Here is a 21,187-nt window from a genome sequence, read left to right as displayed (position 1 = left end):
TGGCCTTATTGATGCTTCCACTTCCAGGAGAGATTGCTTCACAGAAGTCTGCCTGGTATTCTGGCACTAACGATATTCCCAGATACTCTTTCACAATACTCCCTGGGTTATAGTATAGATGCAGAAGCTGAGATGTAGTTTTATCCACTGAAGATATACTCACCACAACCTGTGTATTGCTGCATGTGTTCCATATGATAAAGTCTCAAGGAATCACGATATTTTATACTTACCGAAAAGTATACCGAAAAGCATATACACCATATGCACACTTACTTACTATATATATAAAACATATATATAACTCTCTCTCTCTCTCTCTCTCTCTCTATATATATATATATATATATATATATAGTTATGCCATCTGACTTGACAATGCTTCTTACATGAACCAGAGACTAATAAAAACCCTATTATCAGTCACAGAAAGCCTTACTTACAATGGTTAATTAGGGCAGTCCAAGTGATTTCCCTAAACAATATGCATTATTAATATAATCCTGCATTGACTTTCAGGGGTTAAGGGTGGGCCTCTCTTATGAAGACAGTGCATACTTGGGCACAAAACTCAGAAGACTTGAGCTAGGCCTGCCTTGAAAGCCTCTTTCCTCTAGCTGAGTCCCCATTGTTCCAGAAACCACGGTGAAAGATGCTAAGTGGCCGTGCTGCCTCATTCTGCGCCAGCTTGACACAGCCTACAATTATCGGAATGGACTTCCTTCAGTGATGGATGATGATGTGGGAGTAACTGTGACAGCAGGGGAGGCAATTGAACAGTCCTACCCAGCTGCAAGACCTGTGATCTGAACCATCACCAGCATAGTAAAAACTGTATAAAGGCATAATAAGTGAGACGATTTGGTGAAATTCAATACTTGTCTAATTGGCCCACTCAACTAAAGAGAAATAGTACTGAAGCCCTAGCAAGTTTCCCAGGGTTAGAGAGGTCATGGGTCATAGGAAAGAATTTACTGCTGTCATTGCTCTAGGCTGGTGTGATTCCTTATTGCCTTCTAAACCTTATCTTCAGATCAAACGATAAGTGTAACTATCGCCCATCATTAAGGTTTCTCTTTACAGTGTTCCACTTTTCTATGAGCCAAGTTTGATGGAAATTGTAGTCACTGAATGCAATGCTAAGTGTGTCGGGAGCGGTGACATCCCATGCTGCAGGAGTCAAGTGGCACCCCTGAGCCCCTCAAAATAAGGTAAGCGTATAAGTATCATACTGGACGTTAGTAACAATAACAATAATAAGGCCAGTCGAACTCGAAGATCTGCACCAGTGGACCACAGGTGCTCAGTACCTTAGGTCAGGAAGCCTTCCAAAGTCTTACTTTGTCTGTACAAACAAAGGAATTCTAGATCTAGTGAATAAAATCTAACCTGCCTCAAAAAAACCCAACTCTTTGGTCACTCTAAGATTTAAGCAAGTGAATAATGAATCCCTTATAGGTGAAGCGAGGTCTCCTTTGTGAAAGACCTGAAGACAAGTCTAAAATTTTCCAGTTAATCTTTCTCCCATCCTTCACCAAACATGCCTATGGACTTTTACCAAGGTGAGTGTGCGTTGAAAAGGAAAGAAATGAGCATTTTAAGGGCTAACGGGCACTGGCTTTTAACACCATGACATAATAATTGTCCTGGAGTTCTGGGGGTCAGATGATGCATGGAAATTTTAGCTCAACTCCCAGTGGGTCATGGCAAACTGATAAGCCATCCTATGACTGTGTTCTGGACTAGAATGCATCGGTGTTGATGCTTGATCCTGTGGTCTGCGGAGGGAGGGCTCCTATTGTGAAAAGGACCAAGAAGATGTTGACATAATTGTGGTGGTTCCCCTGATGGCTTCACAGCAGGCAGGGAAAAACAATCAGGGTGAGGTAAGAACAACACTCAGGTCAGCCTGGTTTTATTGTAACCGATGCTGGACCAGGACTTTTAGAGTCTGGCCTAGATCGTTTCCTTGAGCCATATTTAACCATAGCACAATTTGGGGGGATGGATACTTAGGTAAAAATTAACTGAGGCCCAAGAGTACAGCAAAACTTAAGACATGTTTACATTGCAGTTCTTCAGCGGGGCGGTGGTGGCGCACGCCTTTAATCCCAGCACTTGGGAGGCAGAGGCAGGCGGGTCGCTGTGAGTTCGAAGCCAGCCTGGTCTACAAGAGCTAGTTCCAGGACAGGCCCCAAAGTTACAGAGAAACCCTGTCTCGGAAAAACAAAAACAAAAACAAAAAAAAAACAAAGCAAAAAACAAAATAAAACTTTGCAGTTCTTCAGAAAGTACATACAGTTTCAACTATAAGATAGTTTCACGTAGACTTTTAAACAGTGTTCAAGGTAAGGGTCTAGGGAGAAGGACTGAGTAAACATCATGGCTGTGGGAGTCAGGACTGACCTGGCCCTAAGATAACATAGAAGCCACTTAGACTGCTGTCAAGCACATGTGACATCACTTTTAAGAATGGGTTTTATGGCCTAAACGCAACACTCGAGATTTAGGAGAAAAGGGTCTGAGATAAGCAGATGCACAAATTCTGTAAGATATGGGCAGAACCTGTCTCATTAGACAGCACAGGACCACCAAGCTGTAATCTACATCACCGCGGCCATTCCAGGCAGAGCAGCTGAGCTTCTCATTCCACTGAAGAGGTGAGATGTGCGTTTAAATTTTCTGCCTTCTTCAGTGCTTATCTTTGTGCGCAAGGCCTTTTTGCCTTCTATACATAATTTTTTGTGGGCCCTAAACATAAAACTAAAGAAATAACTCATCTCTGGAGAGGCCACAGAGGTCTATGCCAACAAAGAACTTAAAAGTGCGAAAGTGGAGAAGACGAATACCCTCATTTAATTATGCTGTTCGGCCTGTGTAGAAGACTGAGCGATTTGGAGGGTAGAAGCCGATTATCATAAGCTTAATCAAGTGTTAATTGCAATTTTAGTTGCCTTGCCAGATGTGGTTTCATTGCTTAATCAAATTAATACAGTCCCTGTACTTGAAATGGAGCTAATAGCCTGGCAAATGATTTTCCCCTCTCCTCTGTTAGAAACACCCAAAGGAAGTTATTTTCTTACACTAATACAACAAGAATACCTACCTTCAGGGCGTGTTGACTCTCTGTCTCTGTCATAATTCAGTTCCAAAGAAAATGTCATGTTTCCTTCCACAAGCTATCACATTGGGCATTCATCGCTGACACTCTGCTGTTTACCTAAAGATTGAGTAAATGGCCAATACTCTAGATTCATTCTTAACATAATTAAGTGCTAGAGTGAAATCTAACTCTGATCAAAGTTTACGGTCTTCTACCTCAGTTAATATCTTGGAAGCAAGAGAGTCAGCACATTGAAATATTTCTTCTGAGACAAAGGAAACCTGCTTGCATCTGGGCTCTGTATAACCAGTTTCTGTTGGGCCTCATTGGAGTTTGGAAGCAAAACGTTCTTTATTTAGGTGTAAAACTCTGTCCTAGCTCCTGATGGACTGGTTTAATGGGACCCCAAGAGGAGAATATGTTGGGTCCAAGCTGTTCTGCAGGTTGTTCTGCTAGTGGGACTTCGGAGCCAGCAATTCAGTGATATTTGGGATGCTGGAGTCAGACAGGATGCAGTTTAGAGCCCTTGATGTCCACTACAGGTGAGCCTCGGGTGCTCCTTTAGCATTTTGAGCAAAATCCTCCAATCATCTCTAGATAAATATTTCCCTTTTGAGAACTACCTTTTAGAAAACCAGTGGACTCTTGCAAAAACTGAATATTTAACCGTGTGCACCAATGATCTACACAGCCGGAGCTAGACACCATGAGTGTCATGTTCTCCCATATTCTAAGGAGGGTTACATGCACACGGCAATACTCCATTCCTCAATGGAGATGGGAAATACAAGAGCAGACTCTGAAGGCACGGCTGAGGTCCACTAAGAAGTGGAGAAAGAACTCATTGTTCCTCTCCTACTGTGCTCTCTTCTTCCAACCCCCACCCCAGATAACGCTTCAGACACAAAGAGAGTTCTTACAATTGATCCAAGAAGAAGGGAAATCTCACACCTGGTTCAGAGTTGGTTCTGGGTAATGTGTTGACAGCACCCCTAAGGTGCAGAACTATAAGCCACTCTCTCAGAAAACCCAAGCTCAGTCATAAAGGGAAATCTTCACAGTTTGCAGAATTGCCAGCAGGACACTGACTTATGTGCTTAACCACATGTGGTTATATAAAAAAAGAATTGTGTGTTTTAGCCAACGACTGGGCTGAATGGAAAGGAAGAAGAAGAATTGAGGCTGCAATATCTGTAGCAAGGAGAAGGTGTGGTGACTAGACCTCTCTAAAGGGGAAAATGATGATGAGGGTGTTTGTGCCCCATGCCAGTATCCACCAAAACGTGACCTTGACAGAGGAACTCTTTAATAGTCTAGTAGATAGGATATTTATTTGGGGGATGCAATCAGTGTCCTGTGATTCCCAGAAGAGTTTGTTCTATGACAGAGATGGATACTACATAGGGACTCAGTAACAAGTATTTCTGGTCACCAACCTACCTGATTATGGTCTCCACTGAGTGCCAGTGGCTGAGACTGACCCTGAAGTCTCAAGACAACATCATTACTTGGAAAAATTGGTCTGCTGCCGGATGCAGGATAGCTACTTTATACCATTTCCCTCATGAGAGTGGCAGTGATCTGCTCTCACCGGTTGCCAGAGGTACTTACTCTGCATATGAATTTGCCTTTGCTGCCTGCAATGCTTCCGCCAAAATGCCAGTCCACGAACGTCCAGACACCACGGCTTATTTACTGCCACAGTGTCTCACACAACATTGTTTCTGAACAAGGAACCCATTTAATAGCAAGCTAAGTGCATTCACAGGCTTAGGCTGATAGAATTCACGGATCTTACCATGTTTCCTGCCATCACAAAGTTGCTGGTAGATAGAACAATGGAATGGATTTCTGAATAGTTACAATACGAATGATGCCAATGCCTAGCAGGGCAAGGACAAAGTTGTAAGCAGGGGTTACATACTCTCTGAGTCAGCTCTAGCACATAGCACTGTTTCTCCCATAACCAGGATTCACAGGCCCAGTAAAGGAGTAGAAATGGGAGTGGCACGGTTCACTTATAACACTAAGTGGCCCTTCTGTTCTCTTGGCCTGTGTTCTGTTTGCCTACTACCTTCATCCAGAAGGCTCTCCAGTCATACTTCAAAAACTACCACCTAGCCATCGGGAGCTCCTCATGTCTCTGACCCAACTAGCATGATAGTCACCATATTGCCTGATTCTGGATTCTAAGGAATATTAGATTTCTCCTCTGTAATGGAGATAGGACGGAGTGTGTCTGGAACAAATGAGATTCTTATCTTAGTTTCTTTTCCTGTTGCTGTTATGAAATACTCCAACAAAAGGAACTTAAAGCGTTGCTCTTGGTTACTTCATTTAATTCCTTTTCCTTGGGGCTGTCCGGGGATCTCTGTCCTGAAATAGGTGGAGCCTTTTCAGAAGCCACCCTTACTTGGATTTTACTTTGTGACAATTAGCTTCATTAAAAGCATGGGTATGTGAAAGGGCAATAATGCTTTGCATATGTTTGGGTGTTCAGGGAGCCAACCTGCTGGCACTGGCTTTGCCTCTCAGAGCTGCTGTGTGTCTCCTTACAGGTTGGCTTGACTAACTCCTACCTCACTGTTGCAAGCCCTCGTATTTACCTTGTTCTGGGTTCCCACCTTTGTTCCTTTGACCCTAAGCTTCCTTTTTGTCCCAGCGTCTGTTTTCATTGTAACATTTATGACTAAGATGTAGCTTCTACCATGTTTGCTTTTCTCCTATTATCCGTGGTAAACTGGCTATGGCCTCACTCATAAGGTACTCTGGATATTTATGAGCAGATGCTTGGGGGAAAGACAAAGATTTTAATTAATAAAGTAAAACACATCACCCTCCAGAATGTAGGCAGGCCTCATCAGTTGATATGAGTGTTTAAATTAAAGAAAAGGTTCAGCATTCTCTACAAGACTGTGTTTGGCTTTCTATCATCACCACCTCTTACTTCTCTTGGGTTTGTTTAGTGATCCATATTGAAGATAATAATTCAGAAGTCTTCATAACTACATGGACCAATTTTTTTTTAACACAAACACATATATGCATACATATATATGTATATATGATCATGTGATGTCAATATTGTCAAACTCGAGAGAATCTAGAGTCACCTAGGTGACAAACAAATCTCTGGGCATGCCTGTGAGGGATTATCTCGATGACAGTAACTGAGGTGAGATGATTCACCTTTACCACAGGCAGAACTATTCCATAGGCTGGGGTCCTGGACTGAATAAAAGGAGAAAGAACACACTTTCATCGCTCTCTGCTTCCTGACAGAAGGTGTCGTATGACAGCTGCTTCCTGCTGCTACCACCATGCCTTCCCCACCGTGATGGACTGTAACATCAACACTGTGATCCAAAAACAAACCCTTTCTTCCTTAGGTTGACTTTGTCAAGATATTTTAGCACAGTAACAAGAAAAGAATACAGGTAGACAGATAGATAGAAGATGATGGATAGATAAAAGAAGATAGATAGATGGGCTGGGGAGATGGCTCAGAGGTTAAGAGCACTGGCTGCTCTTCTGGAGGTCCTGAGTTCAAATCCCAGCAACCACATGGTGGCTCACAACCATCTGTAATGAGATCTTGTGCCCTCCTTTGCCCTGCAGGCATATATAGAGGCTGCACACTGCGGACATAATAAATAAATAAATAAATAAATCTTTAAAAAAAAGAAGATAGATAGATAGATAGATAGATAGATAGATAGATAGATAGGAGAGACAGACAGACAGACAGATAGATATAAATCAATGAAATGTAGACAGGCAGACAGATCTGTTCTAAGGAGAACCTCAATTTTCTCAATACAATGTTAATATCACAATACAATACTAAATTCAAAAAAGCAGTTCCCCTAGACTTCTGGTTATCATTCCTAGAAATTGAGTCCAAGTGTGTTCAAACATTAGGCACTTTAATGCTTGGTGCACAGTCTTTCTCTCCTTAAATTAGTTAGTTGTGATTAACTTATCAATAAACAAGCCTGCACTGACATGAAAAAGGGTTATTAAGAAGCTGAGATGGGTTCCTATTCTCCAGTATACAATAAGTGACACAAATAAAGGGATTATAAGGCATTTCACATGTAATAATAAAAAATGTAAGAAAATAAAACTAAAACCACATGCTGTGTGAATATGTATGTTGTGTGCACAAGATAAGTGTATGCATGCACACATGTTTCTAATTGTTCATTCTTTCCTTGTACTGTTTTATACATTATAATTATATATATATATTTAAATAGCTTTCATTGTTACTATTTTTTCTTCAAGAAGTCATATTCTAGAGAAATTACAAATGAGTGAGTCAATGATTTTAAGTTTCCTCTAGTCATTCCTGGTGTTCTTCATTTAAGAAGAATAAGAGTATGGTAATTTGATATGTCTAACAAAATGTATCAAGATTAGTCATTACACAGAGGCAGACACTGATCTGAGAAACAGTTGCAGAGTAAAATTTTATTTAAATGCACATTATAATCAAACACTAACAAAGTACATCAAGATTAGTCATTTTGCAGAGGCAGACACTGGTCTAGGAAACACTCATAGAGTAAAACTTTATTTAAGTGCATATTGTAATCAAACACATAAATGAGAATATTAAATAAGTAAAGATGCATTTCAATGAGAAAAAAATGAGATTCTATATGTGCAGTCAATAATCTTCTCCTCTTTAGCTCTTTAAGGGACCTAAGGACACATGCCTCCATGGTATAGCTTGCTAAAGGTACTCAAGTAGCCATGTAAAAAATATGGACTTTATTTTAAAAAAAATTCTGTTTGTAGATTTTTAGTTGTCTGGAAACTTCCTGAGAGACAGATGCCATAGAAACTAGCAACTGCCTTTTTCCTCTGCTTTAGTTACATTGATGTAACTAGAGAGAAGGAGGCAAGCCAAAGGCCAGAGGAGAAGATGGGTAAGGAAGAATACTCTTGAAGAAATAAGGCCTTTGAGAGGCTCCCAAATATGGAGTAGAAACAAGGATAATTCCAACCCAGGGATGAACCTATTCATAAAAAGGACTGAGAGGACTCCGCATGTACATCTCTGGCATTCTTTAGATATAGAGCTCGTTCCATGCAAGCGAAGGCTGAACTTTAAGGTAGGTTCTCCAGGAAATGATTGGTAATCCCTTTTAGTGATGACTTGAGAAGCAGCTTGAGAAAATGAATGAACAAAGACGTAAAAGATAAACAGAAATTAAATAGATAGATGGTTGGAGTGCTCTCAGCAGTAATCACTTTAAAGATAAATAGATTGAATGCATAAATTAACTGATAGAGACTGGCAGAATTGTTTGTTTTTTTTTTATAGCCCAGTGAGGCTCTGTTTATAAAACTCTCATGTTTGATACAGTGATCACTTTTGATATAAAATAGCAGAAACTGTTTACTCAATGCAGAGAGCTCTTTCAAAGAGTAACCAGGGAAGCCAGGGTGACACTGTGATCATCAGCAAAATAGCTTTTCAGTGAATATTTGTTATAGGAGCCAAAGTTTATGTCAAATACTGATAAGTGGGTCAAGAAAGCTAGGAGATATGATGATTACAAACACATATATAGCAGATGAGAGGATCTTAAAATACTAAAAAATTACAGAATTAAAGAAAGAAATCACTCTATAAAAGCAGGGTTTGACCTTGTTTTCTAGGACAGCAGAAACATCTTATCATGGTTCTGAACACTAGAAACCAAAAATCAAGATGACAACAGGACAGGCCCTACCCAGAGCTCTAGAGAACGTCTTCCATTGATTCTTTGCTGTAGTTAAACGGCCCAGCTCTGGTGGCGCTATTAGGGAGTGGTGAAGCATTCAAGAGGTACAGTCAAGCACGTGGTCTTTGGGGCTATTCCCTTCAAGAGGAAGACCGCAATGACAGTGATCTAAGTCCTGACTCTGATCCAGGCAGTTTTGCTCAGTCATACTTTCCTGATATGGTGCACTGTCTCAGAACAGGCTTCAAAGCAACAAGGTCAGGCAATCATGGGTTATAACATCCGAAATGTGAGTCAAAAAAAAAAAATAAGATTTTTTTCTATTTATAAGCTGAGAATCTCAGTATTTTTATGGTGATGAAAAGCTAAGCCACTATTCCAGCTTTTGAAGTTTTCCCAACAATTCTTCCCTTGCTTGGTTTGTGGCATCATGACTGCAACGCTACTCCCATTTTTGCATCCTTTTCTTTCTTGTGACATTGTGATCATCTTCAGTCCCTGGAGCACAGGCTTGTAGAGGGCACATCACTTTCTTTGTCTCCAGATACATAGACTGTGCTTAGTTATCAAAGCACACTGATGATCATATAAAAATTGTTTCAGGGAACATTCTCAGTGGATGCAGGTTTCTCAGATAGCCCAGTACCATATTAATAAAATGTTAAATCCCCAAATCGTCCACAGTCAATAAATAATGCAGGCCGACATCACTAAATATTAAGCCTCCGAGGGCTGTTTCGTTGAAATTCAACGATTCAACACTATCCCAAGGAAGTTCTGCCACATTCAGTATTCTCTCTGCAGAATTTGCCAGCCTGAATACCAAAGTCCTTAAAGGCCCTGGTGACTGTCACCTTTTTTTTCAGTTCACAAATGATGGGGATACAAGGCCGGTTCTTAGGGAACTGAAGTTGTGCACTGTCTCCACGCGCTGACTAATTTCCACTCTGCTTCCATGTCCCAGGAAGGAATTAGATAAACCCTTCACCTGAAGATCACTTTTGCCCTTATTCACCCCCACCACAAAGTTCAAAGGCAGCACCTGGAAAGCTTTGAACAGGCTGAGCCAAGCTGGTTTCTGCTGCTGACAGTCTCTGCAGAGTATTGTTGGGAAGACGCATTTTCAAAATTGAATCTGAAAGACCTGGATAAATCCAGACCCCCCCTAGCAGGAAAAAAATAGAGCCAAAAATTTAAGCAGGGAGAGAAGAATCAGAAATCTAGGATTAGCAGGTTCAGTGATTCAGTTTCAGGAACTAGCTGAAGATAAAGTTAGATTGTAATCTTGAGAATAATCCTGAGAAACAGGGAGTTTCCCCTTTGTGATTATCATTGATATTTTTGGAATACTCTGTTTCAGGAACTAGCTGATTATAATCTTGAGAATAATCTTAAGAAACAGGGAGTTGCCCCCTTGTGATCGTCACTGAATTTTCAGAATTTTCTATGATGCCCTTCCTACCCCTTTTGGATTATTGGCCTGTGGTTTCTTCCCTTAAAAATTCCTTCTCCCAGCTACTCGGGGTTGAACTCTTCCCCTGAGTGGGTTATGAGTCTCGGCCCCAGTGCACTGGTTCCCGTCTTGTCGATTAAACCTCGTGTGATTGCAGCAAGGATGGTCTCTCGTGAGTTACTGGGGGGGTCGTGTTATCCCGAGACTTGAGTGAGAGTCTCCACACACCAGGGGTCTTTCAAATCCAGTTCCCATTCTGGGATTCTGAAGGAGGAAGAGGAGGAGGAGGAGGAGGAGGAGGAGGAGGAGGAGGAGGAGGAGGAGGAGGAAGAGAAGAGGAAGAAGAAGAAGAAGAAGAAGAAGAAGAAGAAGAAGAAGAAGAAGAAGAAGAAGAAGAAGAAGAAGAAGAAGAAGAAGAAGAAGAGCAGCCCAAAGGATGTTTTAAGAAAAGCAGCCTGGACATGGAGAGGTCCCTTTGGCATCTTGACAACTTTCTACATCTTGGGAGTGAGGGAGGAGGGGTTCCATCATGGTTCATGAATTGCAGGCAGGTTTGGGTCTCTAAAAATTTGTATGATGATCGGTGTGCTAGCTTCTTGGCAGGCAGTCAACAGCAATTTATCAGAATTCTACTACATGCACTTGGGGGATGGGCTAAAGACTGGTAGCACTGGGTTTTACAAACAATTCTAAGTTAGAGCCTATGCTTTCCTGTTCAGAACTTTAGAATACTTTGGCTTCTAACTGGTTACTTGCCTAGCTGTAAAAGGAGGCCAGGGTACCCTCTGCACATGGCTATTGTTAAAGGAGGCAAACAAGAGACTGAGTGTTTGCACATAATTGTAAACATTAGGGAAAATCTATCTGTATCAGTGCTACTTTCTATGCCTTTATTATAGTAGGTACCCCATAATTCTGGTTATTCATGCTACTAGGGACATTGTCCCAGAGAAGCCAATTCAAAGACTCACTGTGGGTAGAAACATTATAGAAAATGATGATTAAAGGTGAATTAAAAAAAGAAAAATGAAAAGAAATATGACTAGTCCTAGGTATGGTAGAGAAGGATTATTGTAGATAAAACGGAGAAATAGTCAGAGGCTGGAACATCTGGGAGGAGTTCAATGTGCTACACACAGGACCCATTCCATGCTGGTGAGGAGGGCTTCCAGGACCTGCCCTGGGGGTTGCTTGCCTCAACTTCTGTCCATGGTTTGGTTCCATGGTTGCTAAGCTACAGCAGCCATGTTGTAATGCTGTAGGTTAATTCTGGTTAGAAAGTTTTGTTTGTCTTGTTAAAACGTTTTGTCTATGTCTTGAGAAAGTTGTGTACACTTGTTTTCTTGGAAAGTTTTGTCTGTGTTTTCTGTCTGGTGTGTTCATGAGTTTTGTTGTAAGCATGGAGCTGAAACAGAAATGGTTTGGATATTTTTGCTGTCTGCCACCCATCCCTGCTTTGATCACATATATGGGCATGACTCAGAATTTATCTCTGAGCTCTGGTCACTGGATTTGGGTTAGAAGTACTATTCCCTTAAACACCTGGGCAAACAGGACTCATGATTAGATTCTCTCATGGGTACTTGTGAAGGGGGGAATGTAGGGCCCAGTCATGACAAGTTCAGTAGAGGGCCAAGTCCCAGGAGTTTACCCTAAGGCAATACCAAGAAAGACCACAAATTGATACCACCCAGGAACAGATCATCCAAAGGAAATTCCACATTCCAACCATTGTAGACAGAATCATCTGCCAGCACATACCCATCCCTTCTCACCAGGACACCCCTAGACAAATGTCAGTCAATCAGGGGTCCTAAACCTTAGAAATCCCTCACCCCATCTTTGTTATTATAAAAATTTCACCCCTACTGAGCTTGGGGCTCTCCAATCACACCAATATGTTGAACACACAGAGAGTCCAAATTTGAACTTGAATAGGAATAAAGACTCTTTGCTTTTGTATACAGGACTCGGGTCTCCTAGTTGGTTTTGGGGGGGAATGCTGTGAATTGAGCATAACAGTAACCTAGATAGTTACGGAAAAGTAGAAGCTTTGTTTAGTACTGGGAACTCCTTGAGACTGTCAGGAGGGAGCAAAGTCAGTGTGATGTTTAAAAGAATTATTGGTCTATTTACTATTTCAGTAAATAAAATAGTATTTTTCCTAAAATAGAGGTTGAGCATTCATCACATAAAAAGTTCTTTTCAGTTATGGAGAAGAAAAAAAATTCCGTTAGAAGTGTTTGTGAAGTGACTGAGATTCTAATAATCTGCTCGAAAGAAAAGAAAAAAAATTAAGTTTCTTTGTTTCCTGAGGCTGGAAGAAGTCACACCTGCCCACCTGCTGTTCTTCACAGCAGGAAGAACTGGTTATAGCCAGTTGATGGTACCACCTGACAGGCTACAATCAAGGGAGGACCCCTGTGGTGTCAGGACCTCAGTGTGCTGATTTGTAAAATCACAAACAGGCTCCCAAGGCCCTAGACTGAGAGATGGTCAGCAGACTCAAAAGTCTTATCTACTTCCAGCTGCCACAAAAGGTTCCCTTGCCTTTCATAGGAGTGGTTCATGTTCTTTGAGGTTTGCATATTGTATCTTTTCTTCTGTTCTCTTAGAAATGTATTTTGAGAAATACATTTCAGTGATAGAAAAATAAATCTGAACATTCAATGATGTCTGTGTCTCCCCATTAACCGGGCTTTGCATTTGTCATTGTGGTGCATGCTTTATGCTATAATCCTAATTAGGCATCTAAAGGCTGTAATAGGTGATAGGGTGGGACCTAAGGGCCATATACACTATCCTGGAAGGGAACTCTATGCGAACTTACTAAAAGATCTTTGGACAGGGTGATGGGCAATAGGGAAGTCTCAGAAAAAAAAAATGCGGCTCACAATTTCCCATTTTCCCATCTGTGTCTAACACTAAGTGTTAGGGTTTTATTCAAACCACAGGTAAGGCCTACCTCACTCTAGGTTGCCTGGCAATTCTGAGAGTCCAACTTAACACTGGAATCATGAGCTACTTAGGTAAATTGCAGGTCTGGCTTACAGCAGCCCAATCTACATTGCTGCTGCGTGAAAACAGTTGTGTTTAGTGGCGCTGCGGAGTCTGCCGGAGTCTCTCTGGTCATAATGTGAGCTGAGTGTTAGGAATATTTTCTAACGCAAGCTCTCTGCCAATGCAAAATAATCCCAAACAAGCCAAATCAAAGTCGATTAAAAGATACCCAGGTTTAATTAGACACCTGTGTTCCCAGGTGGCCCCCAGGGGAACAGGAAGTCGTCAATGCAACCATGGAAGAGGAAAAGGGAAAAAACCACTTGTTTGTTTTCTGGGAAGCAGTTTAAACAGCCTGTGGGAGTGGTCTTGACTTCTCCTCCGGAGGGGACAAGGTTTGAGGGGTACAGGGAAGGGGCCTCCAAAGATAGAGGTTGAGGCTGGGATTTACATTCTGGACTGTTTGTATAAGGGGTGACGGGAAGCTGAGGTGATATTTATGACCAACATTTTAGGCTGGCTTAGGAAAAGGGGCGTCAACTCAAGTCTGGCTACTTCCTGTGGGCATGGTCAATGTGGGGGAGGGGAGAGCTGGGTATTGGGTGGGCTCATCTCAGCGAGAGGTGTAGCTAGAAAGGCATCTAGTTCACTGTCATCCTGGAGATGCCAGACATCTGTTTTTTGAGGAATGTAACAAGGCAGATGTCTAGGAGAAAAATATTGTTATTACCTGTCTTGCTTGTGTCACCAGAGATCAGTGTGCCAGGCTGTGGAGCAGGTAGGCCCTTTATTGTGGCATCTTGGAAAACCAGAGGGTGGAAGGTCCTAACTGCTGGACAGACCAAGTGTCCTGAGTAGGTGCCCGCTTGAGCCTGGAAAGATGGTACCAGCACGGGTGTCCCAGGAGCTTGGCAGCCAAGGGGGTGGTGAGGATTAAAGTGTGAGGTTCTGTCCATCGAGGTTTAAGAGATCTAGGAGTTAGCTGTTTGAGGAGCACTCTGTCCCCTGAGGGGAGTGGGGGCAGGTTCATGGGCATTAGGGTCCATTGGTGTGGCAGCAGGTAGACAACTGTCAGTGAGAGAAGGGACCTCAGAAGTGAGAGGTAGGGTAGGTACCCTGCCAGTGGAGGAGTTTGGACTGGGAGGTGATGGTTAAGGAGAAAAATCCTGCCATAAAGCAGCTCAAAAGGGCTCAGACCCATAAGGAAACGTGGGGCGGTCCTAAGGTGAGTAAGGGCAATGGGGAGAAGGCAGGGCCAAGATAACCTGAGTTCAATGGAGATCTTGGTTAGTTGTTGTTTGATGAGGCCATTGGCCCTCTCCACCTTTCCCAAGGATTGTGGATGGTAAGGAGTGTGGAATTTCCAGGAGATGTTAAGAGCTTCTGATACAAGCTCCATGACCCTGGAAGTGTAGGCTGGCCCATTGTCTGTCTGGATGGTTCGTGGGACACCAAACTGAGGAATGATGTGATCCAGGAATACCTGAGCCACCACATCTGCTGTTTCCCTGGAGGCTGGAAACGCTTCTATCCACCCTGTAAAAGTGTCCACAAGTGTTAAGAGATAATGGAGAGTTTTTTTTTTTTTAATGAGTAGGCATATGAGTGAAATCAACCTGCCAATCATTGCCCGGTTGGTGTCCACGAAGCTAGTATAGAGACTGACGTATGTGGTGAGCCCCCCTGTGGGTTGGCCTGGGCACACACCTGACAGGAGGAGTGAACCTGTGAAATACAATCTCAGAGGTGGGTGGGGTCAAGGAGGGGCTCCAAGAAGCTGAACAAAGCTTTGGGGCCTATGTGTAAGGTCTGGTTGATGTCTGAAATGATTGACAATACCTGGTCTTCAGGAAGGATGAGACAGTTATTTAAATAGAACCATACATCCTTTGTTTTTGTGGTCCCCCTTTTCAGAAGCTCATCCCTCTTATTTGGTTGGTAACAGGGGTGATAGGAGGGAGCTAACAACAAAATATGTTCTATGGTATCCGAGGAGCTGGAGGTCATTCCCCGGGCCACCGAGTCAGCCTTGGCATTACCTAATGGCTACTTCTGCAGGGAGCTGGAGGGCCTCCGAAAGATTGGTTATAATGGGTCCGTTACTATGGGCGTGCCGTTGGTAGTAAGGAAACCCTTTTCCTTCCAGAGTGCAGAATGAGTATAGGCTATTAAGAAGGCATGGTTAGAGTCAGTGTAGATGCTAGCACATTGACCCTTGGCTATTTGGAGTGCCCTAGTCAAGGCAATTAATTTGGCCTGTTGTGAAGAGGTTCCCATTGGCAGGTGGGTCGCTTCAACCATGTCAGTGGAAGTGACCATGGCATAGCCTGCCTGGTGGTTTCCTGACTTATCTATAGGGGAACTTCTATCAACAAACAGGGTGAGTTGGGGATCTGTAAGTGGCTGGTCCAGAAGACCCAGCTGGGGTGAAGTTAAAGCCTCTCGGCCAGAGTGAGAGGAGGTACCAGAAGGGGAGGGAACAGGAAGGAGAGTTGTGAGGTTTAGGCCAGGACTGGAAGCCAAACTAATTTGAGGATTTTCTAGAAACAATAAGTGAAAAGCCTGGACTCATGAAGGCTCAAGGAAGGAGAGAGAAGAGTGTCTCAGAAGGTCTGAGAGGCAGTGGGTGGAATATACTGTGATTGGCCTGGACAAGGTGATCTGGAGAGCCTCCCAAGTGAGTTCAGCTGTTGCTGCCAGGGCTCTCAGGCATGATTCCCATCCACAGACAGTGAGTCCAGCTGTTTGGATAAAAAGGCAACAGCTAGATTCGAAGGCCCAGCCTGTTGGGTTAGAACTCCCGTGGCCACTCCTGACCTCTCATCTGTATGGAGATGGTAAGGCTTTGTGGGGTCTGGAAGAGCAAGAGCAGGGACTGTTAGAAGGCATCGTGCGGTAGGGAGAAGTGGTGATGGATGATGGTCATGTGGGTGAGAGGTCCTGTGGGGGTCTCTCTGGCTGCCTGGTACAGAGGCTTGGCTGTAATGGAAAAGTTAGGGATCCAATGGTGAAAGAACCCTAGCAGACCCAAAAATGAGAGGGTCTGAACCCCTGTGGTTGGAGGCTGTAAATCTGGCAGTGCCTGGACCCTGTCAGAGGTAAGGGTTTTAGAACGCGGGCAAAGTTGGAAACCCAAATATACCACTGTAGGAGAGCATAGCTGAGCCTTAGTTGGTAAGACTAAGGGATCTGAGGAAGTTCAGTGCCACGGACCGGCTCAGGGGAGCCACTCAGACTGTGGGAGAACAAGGGTGAAGGCTGCAGGAGAAATCAGGAATCGGCGCAGGAGTGACAGTCAGACACACTCTGAGTGAATATGCTGCTGCGATTTTACTTCAGCCAGGCAAAAGCTTTTATACCATTACAATTCAGAAACTTGGCAAAGGCATACATCAACAAATAAAACAAAAGGAATCAACATTTCTATGTAACAAGAACAGCAAATTTATGTGTCCATAGTCTATTCTAAATGTCAGTTGCAGTTATTGCTCAAGGACATGTTGAAACTCGTCCCACACCACTGACCTCAACTCTCCTCCCTACCTGACTCTCCATGGTTTCTCCTGATAAGAGCAACTCCTTAATCACCAAGGAGTTGTCCTAACGATGACCCCCTATTCCCAGAACTGGCTACTTCCTTAAAGGCTATAATAAATGGTAGAGCTCAAAAATGTCCTCAGCAGTCTTGTTCATATCAGCAACTTTTTTTTGGAATAGTCTGATCTGTTGGCAAGATGCAAGAATCACACAGAACAGAAAGACAAAGAAAAGACAGCCATATCAGTGCCAAGGGCAGCGAGTTCGAGTCAGTGCAAATGGCGACTCAGGTGGCATCATGAGCACAACTGATTGCCAAGGGACAGCCTGGGGCGATGGCTCCGTGGAGCATAAACCCCAATCCTACGGCAACAGTCCGTCCGGTCAGCATTTCTGCTACACCGGCGTGACAGCCGTGGATGTAGCAGTTCAGGAGTGCAGAGGTGGCCTGTTGGGACAGAAACAATGTAGACCTGCAGAGAAGTAGGTCATCCACGTACTGGAGGAGTGTGCTAGAACCTGTGTCAAAGTTCGAGACATCTTGAGCCAGAGCTTGGCCAAAGAAATGAGGGCTATCCCAGAAACCCTGAGGGAGAACAGTCCATGTAAGCTGTCTGCAGGATTGGGTGAAATTACCTGACATGAGTGAGAAGAAAGAACGAGACACAAACAAACCCGCTTAGGAGTTTATTAGAGGGGGGGTGCATACAGGCCTGGGGATCAGTGTGCAGAGAGAGAGAGAGAGAGAGAGAGAGAGAGAGAGAGAGAGAGAGAGAGAGAGAGAGGAGACAGTCCAGCTTTTAAAAGCTGCCTAGCACATGCACAGGGGGTTGGCAGGAATACGTTATACATTGATGACGCAGATGGGTGACTCACACATGCATGCAAGGATTTTATTTTATTTTATTTTATTTTATTTTAATATTTTTATGGTTTATTTAACTTTATTTTATGTGCATTGGTGTGAAGGTGTCAGATCCCCTGGAACTGGGTTTTCAGACAGTTGTGAGCTGCCATGTGGGTGCTGGGAATTGAACCCGGGTCCTCTGGAAGAGCAGTCAGTGCTCTTAACCGCTGAGCCATCTCTCCAGCCCCACATGCAAGGATTTTAGTTGAGTCACATGGGGAGGTAACCACGCAAGCACACACATGGGCCACGCGGGGCCCTTTGTTCCCAAGGGATTGTCTGCACGTGCCTGCCTTTAGAACCTGGAAGTGCAGCCTTATCTGTGACTGAATAATTACATTCCACCCTTTTGTTGGGGGGTTGGGGGATCTTAATGGGTAGGAATGGGGCGTCGTAAGGTCTCTTGTGAGTGCTTCATGCTGACTTTGTGGGCGCTGAGGAGTTGAGATGTTTGATCACATCCTAGGATGGCTGATTATTGTTGTATTTTCCAGGTTCTGAGGAACTGGCCGGCTGGCAGCTTGGACCTCGCAAGATGCTGGAAAGGCAAAAAATTATGTCTGGAAAAAAATTTAGATCCTGGTGATTAATAGAGGAGAGTCCCAGGATGGAAGATAGAGGGGGGTTTTGGGGGAGGGGTGGAGGAGGGAATTTCCCAGGAGTTCCCGAGGCCAGGAATGATAAGGGAAGAATTAAACGATACTTATTCTGGGCGAGTCTGGTCCATTTAGGTAGGTCCAATTGACTCCCTGGAGTTTACAAAAAATGTTTGAAAAGAAATAAATTTTAAACATATTAAAAGTTTATGATTACAACGATAGAATGGAAGATGTGGGGGGGGGGAAGGAGGGAATTATTGAAAAGGATAATTATTAGACCCTTTAATGTTTTACCTGAAGTAAATCCTTGTGCATCATGGTATTACCTGAACATCCAGGAGACACTGCTGCAGGCAGTGATAAATCTGTTATGTTAAAGTCTGTTTTATGAGTTTTTGGAGTTTGGGGCTACAAACTCATTATTGTTTCTTACTGCCTGGGATTTTGACAGTCCTTGTACCTCTGGCTCTGTGTTTAATGACGGTCCCTGTAATAACAGCTGAGTGGTTAACTGGAAATTTAAGCATGGCATTGGAGATATATGGAGAAGTTGGTAAAGCAGACAGGAGAAAAAGGAAAAGGGAGAGTATGTGGAGTTTTTGGCACAGGAAAGTTGAGTGAGGGTGAGACTTTTATTTTTCTGGGACTGGAGAAAGAGTGGCTGATCTTAGTGCCCTCTGGAGCTTAAGGGAACAGGGCACTGTCTGAGTTACTGTATATGAGGGGGGTATCTTGAGCTGGAAGAATAGAAGATTTTAAGATGCAACAGGTGAATCCAATGAGGAAGTCCTTTGAGTTTGGCAGCTGTGGGAGTTACAAGAATTACTCTAAGGGGGCACAGCCATTTAGGGGAAAGGCGTGAGGGGTGTTGGTCTGGGGGAGAAAATAGTACTCTATTTTAATCAGTAGTGGGCATGAATTGGCACATGGTTGAGGTAATGAGTAGTCGGTAAAATCCCATAATAGGGAATGTAGATGGGATAACAGTGGAGTAAGCAGGTGATCAGGAAGGGGAGAGGTTTTAGGTGAGAGGCTGGGGGTTAAAAGTGGCCGCCCATACATGAGTTCAAAGGGTGAGATGAAAAGGGGGCTTTTGGGGAGAGCCCTAAGCCTTAGTAGGGCCAGAGGCAAAAGTTTTCCCCAGTCGAGGTGAAGCTCCTGTGACATTTTAACAAGAACATTTTTTAAGGGATGGTTAGTTCGTTCTACCTTCCCTGAAGACTGAGGGTGGTATGGCATATGAAAATGCCAAGCGATGTTAAGAGCCTTGAACAAATTTTGGGAAATCTGTGACGTGAACTCTGGGCCATTATCTGACTGAAGAGAGATTGGGATTCCAAACCGGGGATGATTTCTTGGAGAAGAACATCAGAAACTGTCTGGACCCTGTTATTAGTGATGGAAAATGCTTCTACCCACCCAGACATTGTATCCACCAAGACCAGGAGATATTTAACTCTTCTGACTGTGGGCATATGACTAAAATCCAGCTGCCAGTCAGTTCCTGGAAGGGAACCCCTGGCCTGGTGGGTGGGAAAACGGAAGCTACAGTATTTGGTCTTGGGGTCTGACTTTTGACAGATTTGACGAAAGGCAGTGATAGCTTTTAAGAACTTTAGGTCCTTAGGGGTGGGTTGGAGGTGAGCCTTGACAAAATAAAACAGAGCTTTGCTATTAGGATGAAAGAGCTGATGTAGGTAGGACAGGATTGCTGGGTGTCGGGGTGTGTGTGTGTGAGAATGTGGGCTGTACTGTATGGACCCCCTGAGGTGATTGAGGTAGGTTTGGGCTCTGGAAAGGTGCTGTTTTAGCTGCTTGGTCAGCCCGATTATTTCCCTTGGAAATAATGGAACTGTCAGTCTGATGAGACCGACAGTGAATAATTTCTATAGCTTTGGGAAGATGGGAGGTTTTCACAGATCCATCATGTAACCTGAGTTAGTTATGGATCCTCCTTTTGTTGTAAGAAGCCCATGCTCCTTCCAGATAGCTGTGTGGGACAGGAGGATATGAAAGGCATATTGGGAGTCTGTGTAAACATTTAAAGAGTGTCCCTTTTGCTAACTGGAAGGCACGGATAAGAACTATCAACTCAGCCTGTTGATTAGTGGTGTGGGCAGGGAGTGCCTGTGCCTCCACTACCCCAATATCTGATACTATGGCATGGCCTGCTCTACTGGTCCCATCACTTAAAAAGGGGCCGCCATTTGTGTACCAGGTATAAGTGGCCTGGGACAGTTTGCCCTCCTGCATATGTGAGGGGCGGGGCAGTAGATTCTCTAAGGTTTCTATGCAAGAGTGAGATGGGGAGTCATTAATGTTAGGTTGAGGTAGGAGATTTGAGATATTCAGGGGTGGGGAGCATTGGAAAGTGAGTGTGGTATCTTCTACTAGTGCCACATGGAGGGAAAGGACTCGGGAAGGGGGTAAGGTTTGTAAGCCTTTGTAAGTTAAGAGAAGGGACAGATTGTGTGGTGGGAGAAGACAGTGGTGGGCAACCCTGTAACATGAGCAGGCCTGCTTGTTTGTGTTTCTGTCCTGCCCGGCCCCCCAGTTGTTTAGCCCCAAAGAAAATAACACAGAGGACTCTGTAAGTTATAAAGCTGATTGGCCCATTAGGTCAGGCTACTTATTAGCTAACTCTTACATTTTGATTTAACCCATTTTTCTGATCTATTTTAGCCATTTGGCTCTGTACCTTTTCCAGCTGGTAGATCACATCCTGCTGCTTCTGTGATCTGGGCAGGAATCAGCTGCCCCCTCCCCAGAATTCTCCTGTTCTCCTTGCATCATTTCCACTTCCTGTCTGGTTTTCCCACCTACACCTCCTGCCTGGCCAATCAGCGTTTATTT

This window comes from Myodes glareolus, chromosome 24 (assembly GCF_982192425.1).
Source record: "Myodes glareolus chromosome 24, mMyoGla1.1, whole genome shotgun sequence".
NCBI classification, from domain to species: Eukaryota; Metazoa; Chordata; class Mammalia; order Rodentia; family Cricetidae; genus Myodes; species Myodes glareolus.
This window is presented reverse-complemented; position numbering follows the sequence as displayed.